The following is a 19968-nucleotide window of genomic DNA, read 5'->3' on the forward strand; positions in this document are numbered from 1 at the left end:
GGCATCTAAGGTTGCTCCTTTGTTGTGAGTTTCTTCCGAACAGTGTTGGGAAAGGTTGTTGTCACAGAGGAGGTTATTGAGAGATTGAATTAGAGAGTTGTTGGTTTCATTTCAGCGCAAGTTGAGATCACCCAGGATTAGGGAGTTAGTGTCTTTCAGTGTGTAATGGGCAATCAGGTCGGATAAGTGTTCACCAAATGTGGGGGTATTGCCTGAAGGGTGATAGAGAAGGTGACAGGCTGGCGAGCTGTTGTCCTTAGTCTTAATGATGACAGAAAGACATTCAAAGGAGCTGTACTTGCAGGAGTCAGTTACAGTGATGTCTGTCGTCCTTGTGGATGATGGCTACACCTCTACCTCATTGATTTTTTTTTATCTTTGTTGACGATGGTGTAACCTGGGGGTATGAGCATATCAAGACAGGGAGGGGAAATCTCATTTAGCCATGTCTCTGTGATGAATGCAATGTCTAGATCATGCGAGAGGATGGCTTCTGTTAATTCCGTTGCATGTTTGGGAGCAGAGCTACAGTTAATGAGCAGGCAGTTAGTGGATAGTTTCTTTTTACTAGGATACTCTTCTGAAGGGGCCCTGGGTATGGAGGAGAGGGAGGGCAGGGGTCTAGAGGCTTTTGAGGGTGGGTATTCTCTTCTGAAGCCTATGATCACTTGGATATTGGATTTAGGGGAGGCTGTGGGGGGAGAGTTGTAAGTAGTGGCTAAATCCGCTGCTTCCTCCGCGGACATTACTGCTATGGACCTGGACGGTCTATGAGTCTGGGTTACCCCATCCTTAATAGAGTGACTCTGAAGCCTGGACACAGGGTATTTGATTCTAGTGCGGGTCTGTGACGGGATCTCAGAGTCAGTTTTTGTAGGCCTCTGGAGCTTTTTTTCGAAGGTGAAGGAGGGCTCGAAGTGGGGTTTTAGGAAGTTGGAGTTGGTCGGTGAGGAGGGCCTGGTATGGGGTTGCTGGGGCATTCGAGTCTTGCCTAGGTTGATTAGGATTTCATCAAGGCCTCTGAATATTATTTCTAGCTGACTCTCTAATAGGGTCAGCTGGTGCATTATGATTTCAGGGGCAGGGGGCATGCAGTTGTGGGTATGGACCGCCCTTGAGGAGGGGGGTGAGAACGCATTGTGGGGTCCAGTGCTAATTGGGTCGCTCAGACTGCCACTATCCACGACCCTCAGTGAGGGGTCAAGTCCAGAGCTCTTCCTCTGTGGTTCTACAGGATTAGGAAGGGGGTCAGTGGGCCAGACTTGTGGGATGGTGATGGGTGTAAAGGAGGGTGAGTCTGAGTAGGTGAAGGGGTCAAATCCACCTCGAAAGATTGATGGTCGTGGTTAATATGAACCGTGGAGTGGGAGGAGCGACTAGCAGGGGGGCTGAATGGTCTCACCAGGGGGAGGGAATGGGTATTTGCGTCCCCTGGTGGGGAAGGGTGACTAGGGAGGGGGGTTGGGGTGGGGCATATCGAAGGGATTGCAGATGGGCGGAACGGAGAGCAGGGAAGAGGGAGTCAAAGGCCTCAAGGTTCTCGTTGTTAGCCTGTATCAACCCTGTACCATTAGAGTAGATGGTCACTGTTGTGTTCCTGTTTCTAGTCGTCTGATTAGGGAGAGAGGTCATCAGGTTACAGCTATGTGTGGTGGTCATCGTTTTATATATGGGAAGTTGTGATCTTAGTGTAGTGATCCAGTCCTCGGGCCTGTCCGTGTGGAAGATGAGATCCATCTTTACCTGTCCTTTGGAGGTGCAGTGGTAGGTGACCACAAATAGTGATTCAGAATGTTGTCTGATTAGATTGTGTTTGCGGTTTCTTCTCGCTTTGATGGAGAGATTGGGGGGGAAGCTAAATGCCAAGGCGTTCACGCCTAGCGATTTCGTGTGGAACAAGGTTGAGTTGACGGAAATTGGGGTGTCCGGTGCCATTGTTTTGGTTTCGTGTGACTAGCAGGTACGTGAAGGCAGTCGCTACTATGGTCGCTGAGGGGTTTGGTAGGTAGAGAGGGGTTCGGAGTAATGGAACAGCATTGTAAGTGCTGATCCCGCTTCAGTGCTGATCCAGAATTCAGTGGGGAGAATGAGGTGGGTGCTGCCAGGGGACGAAAATGCCACAGACATAGCAGGTACCTTTTGTGTGGGCCAGGCGTCACCAGCATCTCTGGGGCAGTCAAAGGGTAGTCCTGGGCTCCAGGAGGATGTTCCAAATCCACATCAGGGATCTAAGAGGGTCAGGTGCTGTGTTGGTTCGGGTTGCGCTCCAGAAGTCTATCTAGGCAAGGTCCTGAGCTGCGTGGATACCCCTCTAGACAGTCAGATGCCACTTTCCCTTTGCAGCGAGGGACTGTCAGATGCCATCTCAAGGCCAGGTATCAGCGCAGTGCCAGACAGGTTCCTCATCAGGCTTCCTCCAGGATATGTCAGAGGAGGAAAGAGCCGCGCTTCTGTCCGATGAGGGCTCCGGTTTGGGGGAGCAGGAAACTGCAGAGAACGGGGCTGTATGCATAGGGACCATCAAGCGAGGTCCGCCTCGTCGGCCATCTTAGGGCCAGGCGACCTCTCCATGCAGAACCGAAGTGGAGTCGGGGGGGTCTCAGTTAACTCCCCTCTCGGCAGGTCAAAGTGGGTGGAGCCACGTCTTCCGACAGATGAGCAGGAAGAACTGCAGAAAGCAGGGCTGTCTGCATTGGGACCATCAGGAGAGGTCCACAGCGTCGTCCATCTTGGGGCTAGGCAAAGACTCCTTGCTGATCTGGAGCGAAGTCAGGGGTCTTTACCATTAACCATCACGGCAGGACACAAGGGATGAAGCCGCTTCCATAATCGAGGCAGAGCTCCGATGCAGACTGCGCAGACAAACGTCAGGGAGCATTCGGACCATCAGGCAGTGTCTGTGGTGTCGGCCATCTTGGGGTCAGGCACCGAGGTCAGAGGGAAGCTGAACCGGAACTAATCATGGAGCCTTCCCGGTTCCAATCCTGTTAAAGCAATGCGGGGTGATGGGGGAGCCACCTGCATGCTCTGGTGAGCGGGGCTGGTAGCCGGAGCCTTGCTGAGAGTAGGCGCCTCCCCATTTTGATGTATAATGCTGTTCATGGCAATGCCAGTTTCCAGTCCCCTCTAATTCTCTTTGAACATTACAATTTGCAGATCCTTTGCCCCTGCCACCTAAGCTTTGTGAGGAAGGCAGCCAGAGGTAAAGCCTTTCCGTCTCTTTTTTTGTAAACCAGAATATCCTTTGCAGAAACCATCAAAGGATAGAAGAACTCTTACCTTTCGGAAGGCATTAAAAACGTAACCTTACTGAATAGTTTAATCTGGCATTCCGTGTGCTGAGAACTCACTTTTTGCTTTTACCATAAGCCCATTAAAATATTAGGCTTATGGTAAAAGCAGAAAGTGACTTCTACGCACAATTGAGTGACCATACAAATTAGATGCCATGACTCCGTCCATCATCCCCTTTTGTATCGCTTTGTTCGCCCTAAGTGTGGCAGGGTATGCTCAGACGTGAGTCCCTTGCTCACTTGGCCACTGGATTCAAGATAGCCTGGCTGATGAGGATTATGAATCCGAAACCGGTCCCAGGATGCTTGTTTCCGGTCATGGAAGACATGGCTTGGCAGTTCGGGCTGGACTGTTCCCATGAGGCACAGGGTCAGACTGATTTGCATATGGCCATGTCTGAAATGGATTGGCTGAGTGGGCTAAAGAATGGTGATGGATTAAACCCAGATCAGTTGACTGGGGGTGAGTGATTGATTTGCTCAAACGCTCCGTCCATCATCCCCTTTTGTATCGCTTTGTTCTCCATAGGCCATCACCATGATTTCAATCAGAGAGTATAATGCTATTGCTTTGGCATTCAGGATTATTATTTACTGGATGTGCCCAGGGCCCTTAGGAATTGAATGATTATCCAGTATTGGGGTATCTTTCATAGATTCACATGCCTGAATCATTCCCCGTCGTCAAGATGGGAGTCCCACGGTACCATAGTCAAGCAGTATTCAAATAATGCCATTGGCTATAATGGCCTTGAGCCATGTTCAGTATAGCCTATCCATGTCCTTTTAAACAAAGGACTAAATGTTGAATGTAGCCAATTAGCTGCTAGCAATCTCTGGAACCTACCCAGTAGAGGCAGTTTCCCTCAGATTGTTTCCGCACGTTGTGTGTGAAGAGAGTCTATCTGAGTTCTACTGAGTTTTTCTACTACCTTTTAGGTTTTTTCTTCTAAAAAATTTCTCCTCACCATGTCTGATGAAAAAGGATTCTTTCTGGCCTGCAAGACCTATGGCAAGAAGAGTCCATATTGATGATCCTCACAAGTACTGCGTTTACTGCCTCCACCCAGCCCATGAGGTAAAACGGTGCAAAATCTGTTGCACTTATCCTTCTAAAACTTTAAGAGATAGAGAGGGGAGGCTGCTTTTGTGGTTACAGTCCTCTAAGCACCTCAAGTCAAAGGAGGAGGACAGTGATGGCTCATCCAGGCCTCACAAGAGAGCAAGACCCCAAGAGAAAGACTCTAGAGAGGGCAGGAAACACCTCAAACACTCTCCAGAAAGCAAGTGCTCAAAACAGGAGAAACATTCTAAGGTCTCCTCTGAACCTTCGTCTTCTGTTTCCTCTACTCCACTGAGGAAAGAAAAGAAGCACCATAGAGGAGCCTCATTGGATCCCGGGAAGAGTATAGCTGAAAAATCCACATAGACGACGCCACCGTCGACGACAGTCACTGGATGGCCCACAACAAGTTTCACGATTGTCGTCTGCCCAGTCGACTTCCGGTATGACGGCCTTCTCTGGGCCCATACTGACGATGAATGTATCGTTGACGCCATCATTATCGACTAATGCCCCATCTGTGCTGTCGGCGAGTGATGAAGCTGGAGAGGCTACCGTCGACGTCCACTCAGTCAATACCACTACTGTCGCAGACACTGCTGATGACATGTTCGTCGACGACACTGACAAAGCCATCGGTGGTTGCGATTCCGTCGACTACGACTCCATTGACGATGATTCCGTCAACTGCAACATTGTCGAAGACCGTGTTTCCAACGTTAGTGACCAGGAATCCGTCGTCTATGATTAGGGTGACAAAGAAATATTTTCATCCTGAGATGTCAGCTTACAGTAAGATCTCCCCTTTGTCTCCTTCGCACCTTTTGGATTTTCAAGAGTCTGATGAAGATGATGAGGAAGATGATGGAATATACAGAGTGGTGCACAGCCCTTCGGAATTGCACGTTAAGTGCCAGAAAGTTGACAAAGCCTATGAGGCCCAGCAATACTACCAGCCATATCTGGCACTGCCACGTCATTATCAATGCTAAAAATATCAAGCACATCGCCCTAGAGAGATGGGTCACCTGCCGCCAACTTGATACAAGACCTTCAAGCTATGCTGGCAGATTACAAACCAAGATTTCCATTCCAAGAAGTTCTCAAAGAACTACCGGTGCAACCACTGGCCCTTAAGAAACCAAGTTCGCCAGCAACACCTACAGTTGCGGCATGTTATGCAAGAGTTGGATCCGGTCGACCTTTCCTTTTCTGATGAAGAGAGAAAAGGCGAAATTCCAGACCCAAAGCCTGCGGACCCTTGGGAGGACTACATTATTCCCACTCCCCCCCTCCATCACACCATCCAGCGGATTCCCCGCCAGAAGACAGGGGGGAGTTTCCACAACTTAATGGAGAGGGCTTTTAATAAATTGGGATATGGAGGTTGCACATACAGACCGCTTCCTATCACTCGCCGACAGCACAGATAGGGCATTAGTCGATATGGAGGTTGCACATACAGACCGCTTCCTATATTACTTCAAAGAGGAAGCCAGAAAATCCATGTGCAAAATTCCAATAATATACTACATCTGGCAAGAGGGGATAGAGATAATGATGACCACGGCCACAATACCGCCAGTGCTCTCTTGCAAAGAGAAAAATTACAGAGCCTTGTATGACAGGCTAACCGAAGCCGGATTCTGTTATTTCTCATGTGGCACAAAGGAGATCTACGAATCCAGCAACCCCGATCTCCACTTCTCACGACAAAGAAGGGCATAGGCTAGACATCATGGGGCAGAGTTTCTCCACCATGGCTGCAACTACCATCAAGACAGCCAACAAACGGTGCATGTTCCGTGAGAAAATGGTCTATGTCGCAACCAACTGCTCCCCTTGACAATGTGACCCTGTCACCTTGAATATCTGATCCTTCACAACTATTGCTTATTGTATCTGTTCTGTATCCCCTGTGAAAACATTTGCATAATCATGCCATATCTCAACGATTGATGATTTGACGACTGTTTGTCTGTTTATTAAAATCAATAAAAAGATGTTTAAACAAAAAGCCAGCCAGTGCTTTGGCTCTCATTGGCCGCTACCATAGACAAATGTGGTCGGATATGGCCTCTTTACTAGAGCACATTCCTGAGGACTGAAAGCAGGAAGCCAGAAACATCCTCCTAGAAGGAGAGCAGGCGGCCTCAGAGACAATCTACTGCACTATGGACATAGCCAACATGGGGTTCCGCCAACTGGCAGGTGCAGCGGTCTTAAGGCGCCAAGGGTGGTTCAAAGCAACCACATTTAGACCGGAGGACCAGTCTAAGGTTCTGGATATGGCGTTTGTATGGGGACGTTTTGTTTGGCAAACATATAGATGAGGTGCTTCTATCCTTCAAAAAGGAAACGGATACAGCGAAATCCTTAGGGTCCCTCCAATACAGGAAAGTACCATTCAGAGGGGCAAAAGGATGTGGTTTTTCCACCTACAGAGGAAACTTCCAAAGGGCACAACAATACCAGAACTATCGGCCACAATATAAGCAATCCTATCAACTCGCTGCATACTGTCAACTGGCCACGGCTGGTTTCTCTCGCCAAGGGGGTCGAAAGAGATCATCGACCCAAGACAGGGACAGTGGAAGAAAACTATTTCACCAGGGTACCAGCTTCCCCCTCTTTTTCTCTTCCTGTGCGTGCAAAGATATCCAGTTTCTTCCAGCAATGAGAGTATAACATCGGACCGTTGGGTACTGAATTTGATTGCTTTCGTTCACATGCTGGAATTCGTACAAAAACCTCCAACTATGCCAGCCAGGGGAACCCCTCCCCCTCATCTTGTCTTATTGCATAAAGAAACAAACGGTATGCTCGCAAAAGGAGCCTTCGAGAAAGTTCCAATTCTGCAAAAAGGGCAAGGTTTCTACTCCTGTTTCTTCTTGATAATGAAGAAGTCCGGAGAATGGAGACCAATTTTGGATCTCAGAAAGTTAAACAAGTTCCTGAGGAAGCAAACTTTCAGGATGGTAGCTCTGGCCGAGATCTTATGATGGCTCAACAAAGTAGACTTCATGACCTCCCTCGATTTGGAAGACTCCTATTTCCGCATCCCCATTCATCGTAAGCATTGGAAATTCCTCAGATTCGCAGTGGCTGGTACCCTCTACCATTTAAAGGTTCTCCCTTTCGGCTCAAGTCAGCACCCAGGATATTTACAAAATGCCTTGTGCTGTTAGCCACAGCCCATGGTCACCAAGTATTCCTCTACTTGGACGACTGGCTGTTAAAGGCATCTACGGCAAAGCAAGAAACCAGAACTTGCTTACGGCTGTTCAGCAAACTGGGGTTGACAGTCAACATCACACTCATCATTTATTCCCAATCTGGTAGCACCATTCCTGGGAGCCAAATTGGACACAATCCAATGTAAAGCATTCTTGTCGGAAGAACATCAAACCCCTGTCTATGAAAATTGCCTATGGCCATCTCAAGAAAAAGTCAGTTTCTGTAAGGAAATACAAGTTGCTGCTAAGGATGTGTTGATCGGCGATCGACCTGGTTCCCTTGGCCAGGCTTAAAATGCGACCTCTCCAAGAAGAATTGCAAAAGCAATGGCTTCAAACATCTGGATCTTTCGAAGACATCATTCGGATTACTCCGGCCATGAAGACTGCAATGAACTGGTGGTACCACACCCCAAACCTTTCAAAAGGACTGACTTTCTTACAAAACAGATCAGACTACATCCTGACAATGGATGCCTCCATGGAAGGCTGGGGAGGCCATTTGCAGGACCTTCAAATTCAAGGCAAATTGTCCAATTCTCAAAATCAGTCGTATCAACAGCCTGGAGTTGAAGGCCATATTCCTCTTGTTGCAGGCCTTCCTGCCCTGAATGGCAGGCACTTTGGTACTGCTCCGTACAGACCACACGACCAGTATGTTCTACATAAGCAAACAGGGAGGGACCAACCAACCAATCAATCAATCAATGAACTTGTAAAGCGCACTACTTACCCGTGATGGTCTCAAGGCGCTGAGGGGAGGGGGTGCTGCTACTGCTCGAAGAGCCAGGTCTTGAGGAGCTTTCTGAAGGTGAGCAGGTCTTGGGTCTGCTGCAGATGGGTGGGGAGGGTGTTCTAGGTCTTGGCGGCAAGGAAGGAGAAGAATCTGCCGCCGGAGGTTCTTGGATGTGCGGGACGGCGGCGAGGCTGGCGGAGCGGAGCTGAGCTGGCGGGCGGGGTTGTAGAAGTTGAGTCTGTTGTTCAGGTTGGCTGGTCCAGTGTTGTGGAGTGCTTTGTGTGCGTGGGTGAGGAGTTTGAAGGTGATCCTCTTGTTGACGGGGAGCCAGTGCAGGTCTCTTAGGTGGGAGGTGATGTGGCTGCGGCAGGGGACGTTGAGGATCAGTCAGGCGGAGGCATTTTGGATGCGTTGTAGTCGTCGCAGGTGTTTGATTGGGTTTCCTGCGTAGAGTGCATTGCTGTAGTCCAGCCTGCTGCTGACGAGAGCTTGGGTCACCGTTCTTCTGGTTTCGGTCGGGATCCACTTGTAGATCCTGCGAAGCATGTGGAAGGTATTGTAGCAGGAGGAGGAGATGACGTTAACCTGCTTCGACATGGAGAGGGAGGAGTCGAGGATGAATTTTAGGTTGCGTGCGTGGTCCGTGGGTGTTGGAGCTGTTCCCAGTGTGGTCGGCCACCAGGAGTTGTCCCAGGCGGAGGGGGTGGGGCCGAGGATGAAGACTTCCGTTTTGTCCGAGTTTAGCTTCAGGCGGCTGCTCCTCATACACTCGGCGACGGCCTTCATTCCCTCGTGGAGGTTGGTTTTGGCGGTGTGTGGGTCCTTGGTGAGGGAGAGGATGAGCTGGGTGTCGGCGTAGGATATGATGTTCAAGTTGTGCTGGCGGGCCACTTGTGCGAGGGGGGGGCCATGTAGACGTTGAACAGGGTCAGGCTGAGGGATGAGCCCTGGGGTACGCCGCAGATGATGTCAGTGGATTTGGATCGGAAGGGTGGGAGGCGGACTCTCTGGGTTCTGCCGGAGAGGAAGGACGTGGTCCAGTCCAGGGCCTTCTTCTGGATTCCGGCTTCTTGGAGGCGTGTTCTTAGTGTGCGGTGGCAGACCGTGTCGAAGGCGGCTGACAGGTCCAGGAGGATGAGGGCTGAAGTTTTGCCGTTGTCTAGTTGGCGCCTGATGTCGTCTGTGGCTACGATGAGGGCTGTCTCGGTGCTGTGGTTTCGTCTGAATCCGGACTGGGATGGGTCTAGGATGTTGTTGTCCTCGAGGTGGCGGGTCAGCTGCATGTTGGCGATTTTCTCGATAACCTTCGCCACGAAGGGGAGCAGGGAGATGGGCCGGAAGTTCTTGAGGTCTTTGGGGTCCGCCTTGGGCTTCTTGAGGAGGGCGTGATTTCGGCGTGCTTCCAGCTTTCCTGGAAAGTCGCTGTGTTGAAGGAGACGTTGATGACCTTCCGTAGTTGGGGTGCGGCGGTTGCGTCAGCTTTGTTGAAGATGTGGTGTGGGCAGGGGTCTGTCGGGGATCCTGAGTGGATGGAGTTCATGACCTTGCAGGTTTCGTTGTCGTTGACGTAGGACCAGGAGGCCAGCTGGTTGGTGCAGGTGGCGTTCGTGGTGGGGTCTGTTGCGGTCAGGGTGGACAAAGTATTGAAGCTGTCGTGGATGTCAACGATCTTGCGATGGAAGAAGGTGGCCAGTGAGTCGCACAGTAGGCAAAAAAGGGGCTCTGAACTCTGATATAGGGCAGACAGGCAGGGGAAACAAGGTCAATACAAAACAAAGAACAGTCTAGCCCTTCAAATGAATAAACACGGCTCTATGAAGAGTCCTATAATAGAATCAGCAGTAGAGAGCTCACTGTGACCCAGAACAGCATGGTCTGACTCAAATACAATTCATTATCGAAAAATAAATTTATATTTTATTGCATTTTTTTCAAAAGTAAAGAATCAATTAGCATTTTTACAAAATATAATACAATTCAACACGTCATAAGAAAATTGATATAATCAAAAATGATTCAAACAAAAGTCCCAAACATCCCAACACTCATTCTATCAATCATACAACAAACTCACACATTCTAGCCAGATCTATAACAGAAATATTCACTCATACTCCCACATTCAGAATCAAATCAATAAACATCAACCTATGGTTGCCAGATGTTATATATAAATATAAGGTCCTGCGTAGTCTCAGGATGGAGATTGGAGACTAGATGGTCAAGATACAGGACAATTTCATAGCGCCAGCGCGGGTTTCGGTGCTCGGCAGGGTCACAAGGCCGCACCTTCGTCAGGGCACACAATAGAGAAGGGAGGTAGGGGAGGGATCGGACAACGAAATCAGCAAACCATCACAAATGGAGACTTGGGATACTCTCGGGCACTATATGTCGGACTGCAGACGACTAGGCAAGATGAGTCTACTGGGCAGCGGTGGGAACGGGTATCGGGATTTCCGGGACCATTTGATCCGAAGCTCCTCGCTATTTTGCCTGTGGCGCCCGTCCATCTGAGCCCTAGTTGGACTTTCTGCTCATCAAGAATCGGAAGTCATTGACATTCCGCTGTGTCTCGACCAGCCAGGTTTCTAATCTTCAGAGACTTTCTAGACCTTTTCTGGGCTAACTATTTTCTGCTACTTCGGTCGCGTCCGAACCTGAGGGCCGTTGAATGTATCCACCGATCCACGAAGCTTGAATCCACAGTTGTCTTGAACACTTTTCGGCATCTGTGTTCCTCTAAAAAATCCGTAGGCCGGTCCTTGGAGGTTTGGTGGTTCTGTGGCAGGAGAAGGGTCCGTGGGTGCGTTTCGGGGCGGCCTGGAAGCAGCGGTGGTCTCGGCCGGTGTCGAGAGCATGGAGGGTGTTGGTGTCGTATCGGAGTCTGGCGTCGTGGCGGGTGCGAGTCCAGGGGTTCTGGCGCCAGGCGCGGACGGGCGCAGATAGGCTTGCCTCTGGCGCGCCTCCGGTGCGCCTCCGGTGCGCCTCCGGTGCGTCCGCTTCTCAGCCTGCATATGAGGAGGCTTGGGAGGGAGGAGCAGCTGGGAGGCAGGAGCGGGGAGGCCAATGGGTGTGCTGGGGGGTGGGACATCAAGGAAGGCAGTGGCGGGAAGGCTGTGACTGGGTCGCGTGGGAAAAAGAACTGGCGCGCAGGGCGAGGGAAGCCCAGGGACAAAGAGGCGGCAGCAGGGGCACAGGATCAGCCGGTGACGAGTGGCGGTGTAGGGGCAACCTGCCTGCAAGCAGGGTCAAAGGACCAAATCTCACTCTTTGTCTGGAAGCGCAAGAACTGTGGAGCTGGGCAACAGAGCACACGATCTCTCTCAGCGCTGAGCATGTTCCAGGTTTACGCAGCAAGCTGGCAGATGCCATCAGCAGAGCTATAGGCAATTGCCACAAATGGGAACTCTACCAATTCCAGCTGGATGGAGTATTTGCTCTATGGGGAAAACCAGCTCCGGACCTGTTTGCTACAAACATCAACGCCAAATGCCGGTCCCATGCCAGCAAGTATCTCCTCACGAGGTCTCTGGGCAATGCCCTTTCGATGTGATGGTCAGGGATATATGCCTTTGCTTTTCCCCCATCCCATTGGTTTCCAGGATACTGACCAAAATGAAGCTGGAAGTATGTCGCCTGATTTTCACTGCGCCCAGGTGGCCCAGGAAACATTGGTCCCCGAAACTTCTTCACTTCTCAGATGCCAGACCCATACGTCTGCAGCTGTTTCCGCCTCTCCTATCCAGGGACAGCGGTCAAGCGCACCATATAAATCCGGAGTCACTGCCTTTAAACTCCTGGCTCCTGAATTCTTGGAATTTAGAGACAGGAACATTTTGCAAGAGTGTAGAGATATCCTCTCAAAATCTAGAGCAGAGAGCACCAACAAGACATACAAACTAAAATGGAAAAGGTTCTGTTTCTGGTGCCAACCAAATGATCTGCAGACTTTTCAAGTATCCCCGCAACAGATTTTACCATATATTCTCTCTTTGGCAAAATCAGGTTTAGCCTTCTCTTCGGTTAGGGTGCATCTGGCTTTCATCTCTTGTTATACAAGAGCTTCCAGTGCTAATTCTCTTTCTGCCTCAAGCCTCCTCAAACAATTCATGAAGGGGCTGTTCCGTGCTTTCCCTCCAATGCGAGCAACTCCACTGGAATGAAACCTCAACGTGGTCCTTGCGCAACTCATGAAAAGACCATTTGAACCCATTCATAAAGCTGAATTGAAATACCGAACATGGAAAGTCACTCTTCTGCTGGCCCTTACCTCAGCCAGATGGGTTAGCGAAACCCAGGCATTCACCATTAAGAAACCCTTTTTAATATTTAAGAAGAACACTGTGATTCTAAGGACTGATCCCTCATTTATCCCTAAAGTGCCTTCACAATTCTACCTCACTAAGCGGGTTATACACCGGTCCTTTTTTCCACCACCATCAACGCCTGCAGAGTATGCGCTACAAACGCTGGATGTCAAACTTTGCCTTAAGTTCTATCTTCAGAGAACGAAGGACATTCGAAAGATTGATCAATTATTTGTTGCCTATGGCCAAGGCAGAGAAGGGACTACAGTAAGAAAAGCCACTATCGCAAGACTGATATCGGCTGCGATACAATTTAGTCCTGTCAAAGCCAACAAACCTTTGGAAGAGACCACAAATGCAATCAGAGGCAAAGGCTGAACATAAGAGAGCACATCTAGCCACAAAGAAGATACAAGGCGCAGTACAAAAAGTTAACAAAATCTGTTCTGAGATTGCAGAACAAGTCACCTTAGTAGAGGAACGGACAGCAGCAGCAGAGGCAACAGTGGCAACAATCGAGAAAAAACAAAAACTTCAAGAAACAGTTAGCTGACATGATGTGGAAGGTGGAGGATTTTGAGAACCAGTAGCGCAGAAACAACTTGCAGTTTCTCGGCCTCGAAGAAAACGTGGAGGGAAACTAAATTAGACACTTCATGATCAAGCTGCTTAAGGGTGCCTTTCCAGAGCTTGTCCGATGGGATTGGGAGGCTGAAGTTCAAAGGGTCCATCGATTTCCCCGAACTCCCAAGATAAATTCCTCTCTCCAGTCAGATCACCCAAGAGCCATCCTGGTTTACTTTGGTAATTTCCTTCTACGCCAGGCAATCTTTGGCAAGGCGGGAGGCACCCAGACTTTTGCCATGTGACAGTCGAGAGGAGGTGGAGACTCCAGCAGCTATATTCTCCCTTTCAACAGGTTGGATGTCAAGTATTTTTGCTAAATCTGGCCCGTCTCAAGGTGATCTTCAAGGGAAACACCCAGACCTTTCTCTCAGAGGTCAAGGCACAAGAATAATTTAAAGAAATATCTAACGAAGCTGGACCGAGCTGGTAAAAGACTTCCTCTTTGTATTTTCGCACCTCCTTCATAAAATGAACACTGTGCAAGATCCGCTTAGGGGATTTTTCTTTCTCTCAAAATAGGTCTAGAGGATTCTTAGGAGGCCTTTTTAGGCTCATTGTGCTTGGGATCTTTCCTCGTTGTTGTTGGATGTTTCCTTTTCCCATTTTCCCTTTTTTTTCTTTCTCTGGCTTCTTTTTCTGGGCTTGACTAGGGGCCGAGCGGTTCGAGGCGGGGGGCACTGGATGTGGTGGCGGCATGTGGGTTTGCACCTTCACCAGGGTCTGGATTGACCCTTTTGCTCTAGGAAGTGGAGGGGGACGGGGGGGTTTGAAGGAGGATACAAGCACGGTTGGGTGTTGAGTTTGTGGTCAGTATCCTTCAAGCAGTTATACTTTGTATTAAAGAATGATTAGCTTAAGAGTTGCCTCAGTTAATATATGTGGATTAAAACATTTCCGGAAAAGACAGAGGGTTAATATTGATATACTGTATCTAAAAGCCGATATGCTCTGTATCCAGGAAACCCATGTGGAAGGGTCTCAGAAACATCTATTGGAACTTACTGGGTATCAAGTTATTTCTAGAACGTTGCAAGGTACCCGCACGGAGGGGTGGCAACACTTGCACGTAAGGGTAAGATTAAATTCATTAGATCTAAGGCTGATATATTTGGGAGATGAGTCATTGCAGAATGCATATATGATGGAGGGGGGGTTTACACTCTGCTCTATTTACTGCCCTGTCACCGATGATTTGCACTTTTTGGACTGGATTAGTGTTGAATTGGTGGAGTGGTCCTTGCCTTTAGTATTATGTGGGTATTTCAACATTAATCTAAAAAGGGAGGCCTTATTATCAAGTACTGCAATGTATCCAGGGCGTACGCCCAAGGTTTTCCGAGCATTGGCTCAGCTGGTTAAATTACATGGGCTACTTGATGTATGGGCTGATCAAGAACCACTAGACCCAGGCTACACCTATTATTCCGCCCCTCATGTACGCCTAGACTACTTTTTTTAAAATCTCTAGTAGGTTGGTCTCTGCCTCTCGTATATTCAAATATCCACGGGTGATGTCCAACCATAACTCCCTTGTATTAGAAATTGATATCCATGCAGCTTTACAACACAAAGTGGGATGGTCATTTGAAAGGGCTCTGCTACTGGATGAGGAGTATCATTTATTAGGTAATGGATTTCGCTATTTATCGCTGAAAATCTAGGGACTGCTCCCATTGACGTAGTATGGGACTCTTTTAAAGCCGGTATCCATAGGGAAAGTACGAGATACAGCTGCAATAGGCAGAAAAATTGAAACTCCATCTGCAGGGACTGTACTAGGGTCTAGAACAGGCAGAGGCAGGCCTGGTGGAGGCTGTTACTTGGGGTCTTGACATCGAAATAGCCCAACTTCAGGTTATTTTAGCTAAATCAGCTATAGGGGATATCTCAGCTAAAAAAACGGCTGGAAAATACATTATGGAAAAACAAAGCCTGTGAATTGAGCGAAAAGGTGGGGCATAACTTAGCATTTTGTGCTAGACAGCAGACAATATACAGGGATATCAAACTAATCTTCGATCCTGAGCTGGGCCCCATCTCTGAAGCAGGGGGATATGCTCCGCCTTCCAAAGATTCTGCCAGAAACTGGATGCTGAGGAGGAAATGGATTTGGAAGGGATAGTCATATTTATATCAAGTGTCTATGGATAGTCTGGGCAGGGAGGATCGGGAGCACTTAAATCTACCCATTTCAATTGAAGAAATCTCAACAGCAGTATTGGGATTAGTATCTGGAAAGGCGGTTGGGACGGATTTTATCCAGGGGTAATTTTACAAAGTTTTCTCTTCTACCCTTAATAATTTTATACTGGAGGTATTTCTGGGCATTCAGAAGGGTAACTCTCCTCCTGATTCATGGGCTTCAGCTAGGATGGTAGTGTTCCCTAAAAAGGGAAAACTAGTGAGTCAACTAGGATCCTATCAGCCCATCACACTAATTAATTTTGACACTAAGCTTTGTGCTAAAGGTTTAGCCTGAAGACTATCCAAGGTTGTCAAAAAATGGTCTCACATGTTCAACATGATTTCATCACGATAATGGGCACTACAGACCATATTCGTCAGGTAATCACTCTGTTTGACATGGCCAAAATCCAAGGAGACCCAATGGCGCTGCTGTTATTAGACTATGAGAAAGCATTTGATCGGGTCTCCTGGCCCTATCTGTGGGCGATATTGGAGAAGGGTCTAGGCGCGGATTTCAGATCATGGGTGAAGATGCTGAATATCAATCCTATGGCTAAAATGTCTCTAATGGGGGGTAGAGTCAGCGATGGTTAAGATCCAGAGGGGGACAAGGCAGGGTCGTCCGTGCTCTCCCTTATTATTTGCTCTCTATGTAGACCCTTGAATCCTCAGGATTCAAAGTAATGCTTTTACTTCACCAATGGTCACTAGGGGCTGGGAGACAAAAATTCTTCCTTACGTAGATTATCTGGAAATTGTTACCCCCCTCCAAGTGAAGCAGTTAGGGAGATTGGAGACGAGGCTGACTGCTTTGGACACATCACCGGATACCGACTTAATAGGGACAAAACCCAAATACTTATAAATGAATGCATTAAGTTTGAGGATACACAGGTGGTCTCCAACGCAACATACCTGGGCGTTAATATTAGAGCTGATCCATGTGATGTGTTCAAGGGCAATTTGGGCCCACTAATTAATAAAAACCAAAGTCAAGCAGTCAAGTTTCCGGCACAAACTGGCCCGGTGTCAGGAAATAGGGGCAGATTTGGTACTCCTGCTGGCAGAATGTCTGTCTCTGGCAAATCTGAGAAGGGAGATATCTCCGTTTTTTGAGACACAATAAAACTTGGGGATCAAGGTTACCCCCCCCCCCCCCCCCCCAACTGATTTTGCTGGAAGAGCAAGAGCAAGAGGCTCTTCCCTCGGCTCTCCCATCAGCTCAGTTTTTTATTTTTAGCTATGGCGGTATTGAGATTGTGCTGGGCAACTGTCTGGTTAGACCTGGCACCTCCACCATTTAGTCGCTGGCTGGCTCAGCTAATCTCAGCGTATCAGATCGAGAGGGCTGTGCTTGCACACAAAGGGTCCGAGCTAGGAAAAGGGTCTTCAAATTTGGGCCCCTCTGAAGGCATGGTTTATATCTCAAGGTCAGGAATAAAATCTGTATTGGGTACTTTTGATATGTTATGATATTGCTAGGATATATGTAAGTTTTACTATATTTCTGGCTACTTACTCAACTTGTATTTGGGTGTTTGCATTTGTTGCATTGTATATGCTTGAATGGGGGGATGGGAGGGTAATTTAATGTTTTTTTAAAAATACAATAAAGACTGTTTAAATAAAAAAAACGAAAAGACCACAAAGGCTCACTCTACCAGAGCGGATGCGACTTCAGCAGCCCTCTTCGCAGGAGTGACTTTGGAAAAGATCTGTCATGCTGCAACCTGGAGGTCCACTCATACCTTCACGCAGCACTACTGCCTGGAATTCGCGCAAGACTCAGATGCAGCGGTAGGCCGGGTGGTGCTTCGCCAACTCTTCCATTAAGGTAAGCCTCTTTCTAGCCTTTGGAAAGAGTCTTTTTGGTCTTATGGTGGTTTTTCATACACTAGAATGTATTAAAAAATGTAAAGCATATCTATGTGAAGTTTACTATTGGATACACTATTCTCATTTGTTGCCTCTCGCTAAGGCTGTGTATATGGCAATGCTACATAAGTGATGTTTTAACTTTTATAAGCGTATATTCCGTACATCCATTCACATAACCGTACGCACAGGTAAAGCCCTCTAGGGGGGGTTCTTGTTACCTAAGATTTTGTGGGTTCACTATGTGTTAAAAGTCTCCCACCATCCGCTACAGCCATACTTAAAAATAGGATGTGGCTGCTTGCTATTCTGATTCAGGCATGTGAATCTATGAAATATGCCCCAATACTGGATAAGAAAATAAGTTGCTTACTTGAAGCCTTTCTAGCAGCGGCTGTGTCTGCTCAAACATGCCTCTCGCTAAAGATATCTTGCATCCGTCTCCCGAGGAGAAGAGGAATCACAAGAAGAAGCGTCTGGTTCAGAGTCCAAACTCTTACTTCATGGATGTGAAGTATTCAGGTTGCTACAAAATCATCACTTTTTTTATTCATGCACAAACAGTGGTCCTGTGTGTGGGCTGTTCCACGGTTCTTTGTCAGCCCAAAGGGGGGAAGGCGAGGCTCATGGAAGGTTGCTCCTTCAGATGAAAACAGCACTAAGTGCCACCTGCATGCTGAGGGACGATGGGTAGAACTACCTGCACAGTATGTGGCACAGAATGTAAGTTCAGGAGCAGAGCGTTGAGCCGTGGTGGACAAGTGCAAACAATATGGAGAAGGGACAATGAAAACTTAATGTTTGATGGAAATATTGGGCTCTCATACACTGTACCTGTAGCCTTATCCGTCTGACTCAATAAATGTGGATATAAATCAAAAAAAAAAAGTTGCTTTCCTGTAACTACGGTTATCCAGTATTGGTAACTTTCGTAGATTTGCATGCACCCACCCTACTCCATGTAGAGGCTGTTTCCTTGATACATTAAGATACTCACTTTTCACTTGTGATGGGGAAATCTGGGGAAACCTGCCTCTGCTGGGAAGGTTCTAGAGGGTGCCAGCAGCTGATTGGCTGCATCAACATTTAGTAATTTTTTTAAAAGGACATGGATAGGCTATACTGACAATGGTTCAAGGCCATTATAGCCTAGGGCATTATTTGAATACTGCTTGACTATGGTCTCGACGACGAAGAATGATTCAGGCATGTGAATCTAGGAATTCTACCAATACTGTATAACCGTAGTATCTTCGAATATCCCCAGGCGTCAGGCTGGATCGGAAAAGTTTTTCTGCTTAGCAGTACCTCTGCTCGCCAGTAGGTGGCGTCCTACGGCTCCGCGTCCGTCACTGGCGTCGTAGGCACCGAGATGACGTCACGGAGAGTACTTGAGCGCCACCCATGCGCGCTGTCAGTTCTTTTTTTTTTTCTGCGCCGACAGCGCAGATCCGGATTGAGCACGTACCACGGTCGCTTTGACCACTTTTTTTGAGACTTCTTATCTCGCTCTATTCTCTCTGGTGCACGTGTGGATGCCTGGTTTTGTCTTGGGGGTCGTGCCACCGTAATGTCGGTGGCGGACCCCCATGACGTCTGCCTCTACTGCCTGGAGAATGAACATGACTCCCGGGATTGTCGGGACTGCCGGGCTATGGCCCTGAAGTCTTTGCGGGAGCGGCGCCGGAAGTTGCTGGAGGTCCGGCACTCCTCTCACCGCCGCTCCAGGTCTAGGGGCCGCTCGCGGACCGCTCGTGGGACCGGGGCTGTCGCTCCTCAGACTCTAGGTCTTCGCCTTCAGAATCCGGTAAGCGATGCCATAAGAAGTCGAAGAAGCGTGTTCTCTCTCCGACATCCCCCCGTCGCTCCTCGGAGGCAGACATCGAGGACAGGGGCTCCGCCCCTGCGGCTCCTCTGGAGCCTGGGAATCCCACGGCCTACCCGCTATAACCGGGTCCATCGGCGACTCGATCGGCGACTCCCGAACAGCTGCAAGAGTATCTTGCTGCTATGGAGGCGCCGTTTATCCCGCCCCTGGACCATTTTGTTCCGACCTGGGATCCGCGTGGCCCGGCTGGCGCTGCTGCTGCTGCTGGAGCCACTGGGACCCTCTCCGGCTCTGGCCCTGCCGCCGCGACCAACTCCTCCTACCCCGGAGCCAAACAAGGACGGCTCAGAGGACCCCCTTGCGCAGCAGTGTGACTCCAAGCAGGATTGAGTGGATGACCTTCAGGATGCGGGTGACCTTGATGTGTCTTCGGACCCGGGGTTTGCCTCCCCTCCGCCTACTATTGAGGAGGGCGCTTCCTACACCATGGTGCTGCGTCGAGCTGCGGAGGCCCTCCACCTCGACCTCCCTACGGTGACCCTTAAGTCCAACTTCTTTACGTAGGTGCTCCAGATGGTGGCTACGTCGGCGGAGCCGCTGCTCCCTTTCAATGAGGCCCTTACCGAGGTCCTCTTGGGTATTTGGTTGCGGCCGGCCTCGGGGCGCCGGTGGATAAGAACGTCGCTAGGCGTCATCGTCCGGTGCCTGGTGATCCTGCGTTTTTGACCAGTCACCCCACGCCTGAGAGCCTGGTCATTCAGGCCTTGACATCACAGAGTGCCTTTCCCTCGGCTCTGCCGAATAAGGACTCTT

General features: G+C 49.0%; 1 pseudogene; it reads left to right on the top strand.

The window, feature by feature from the left end:
- The first annotated feature begins 17737 nt into the window (after positions 1-17737).
- Positions 17738-17977, top strand: LOC144753175 (small ribosomal subunit protein eS27 pseudogene; annotated as a pseudogene).
- The last annotated feature ends 1991 nt before the right edge of the window (positions 17978-19968 follow it).

The sequence above is a fragment of the Lissotriton helveticus genome, chromosome 5_1 (assembly GCF_964261635.1).
Source record: "Lissotriton helveticus chromosome 5_1, aLisHel1.1, whole genome shotgun sequence".
Classification (NCBI taxonomy): domain Eukaryota; kingdom Metazoa; phylum Chordata; class Amphibia; order Caudata; family Salamandridae; genus Lissotriton; species Lissotriton helveticus.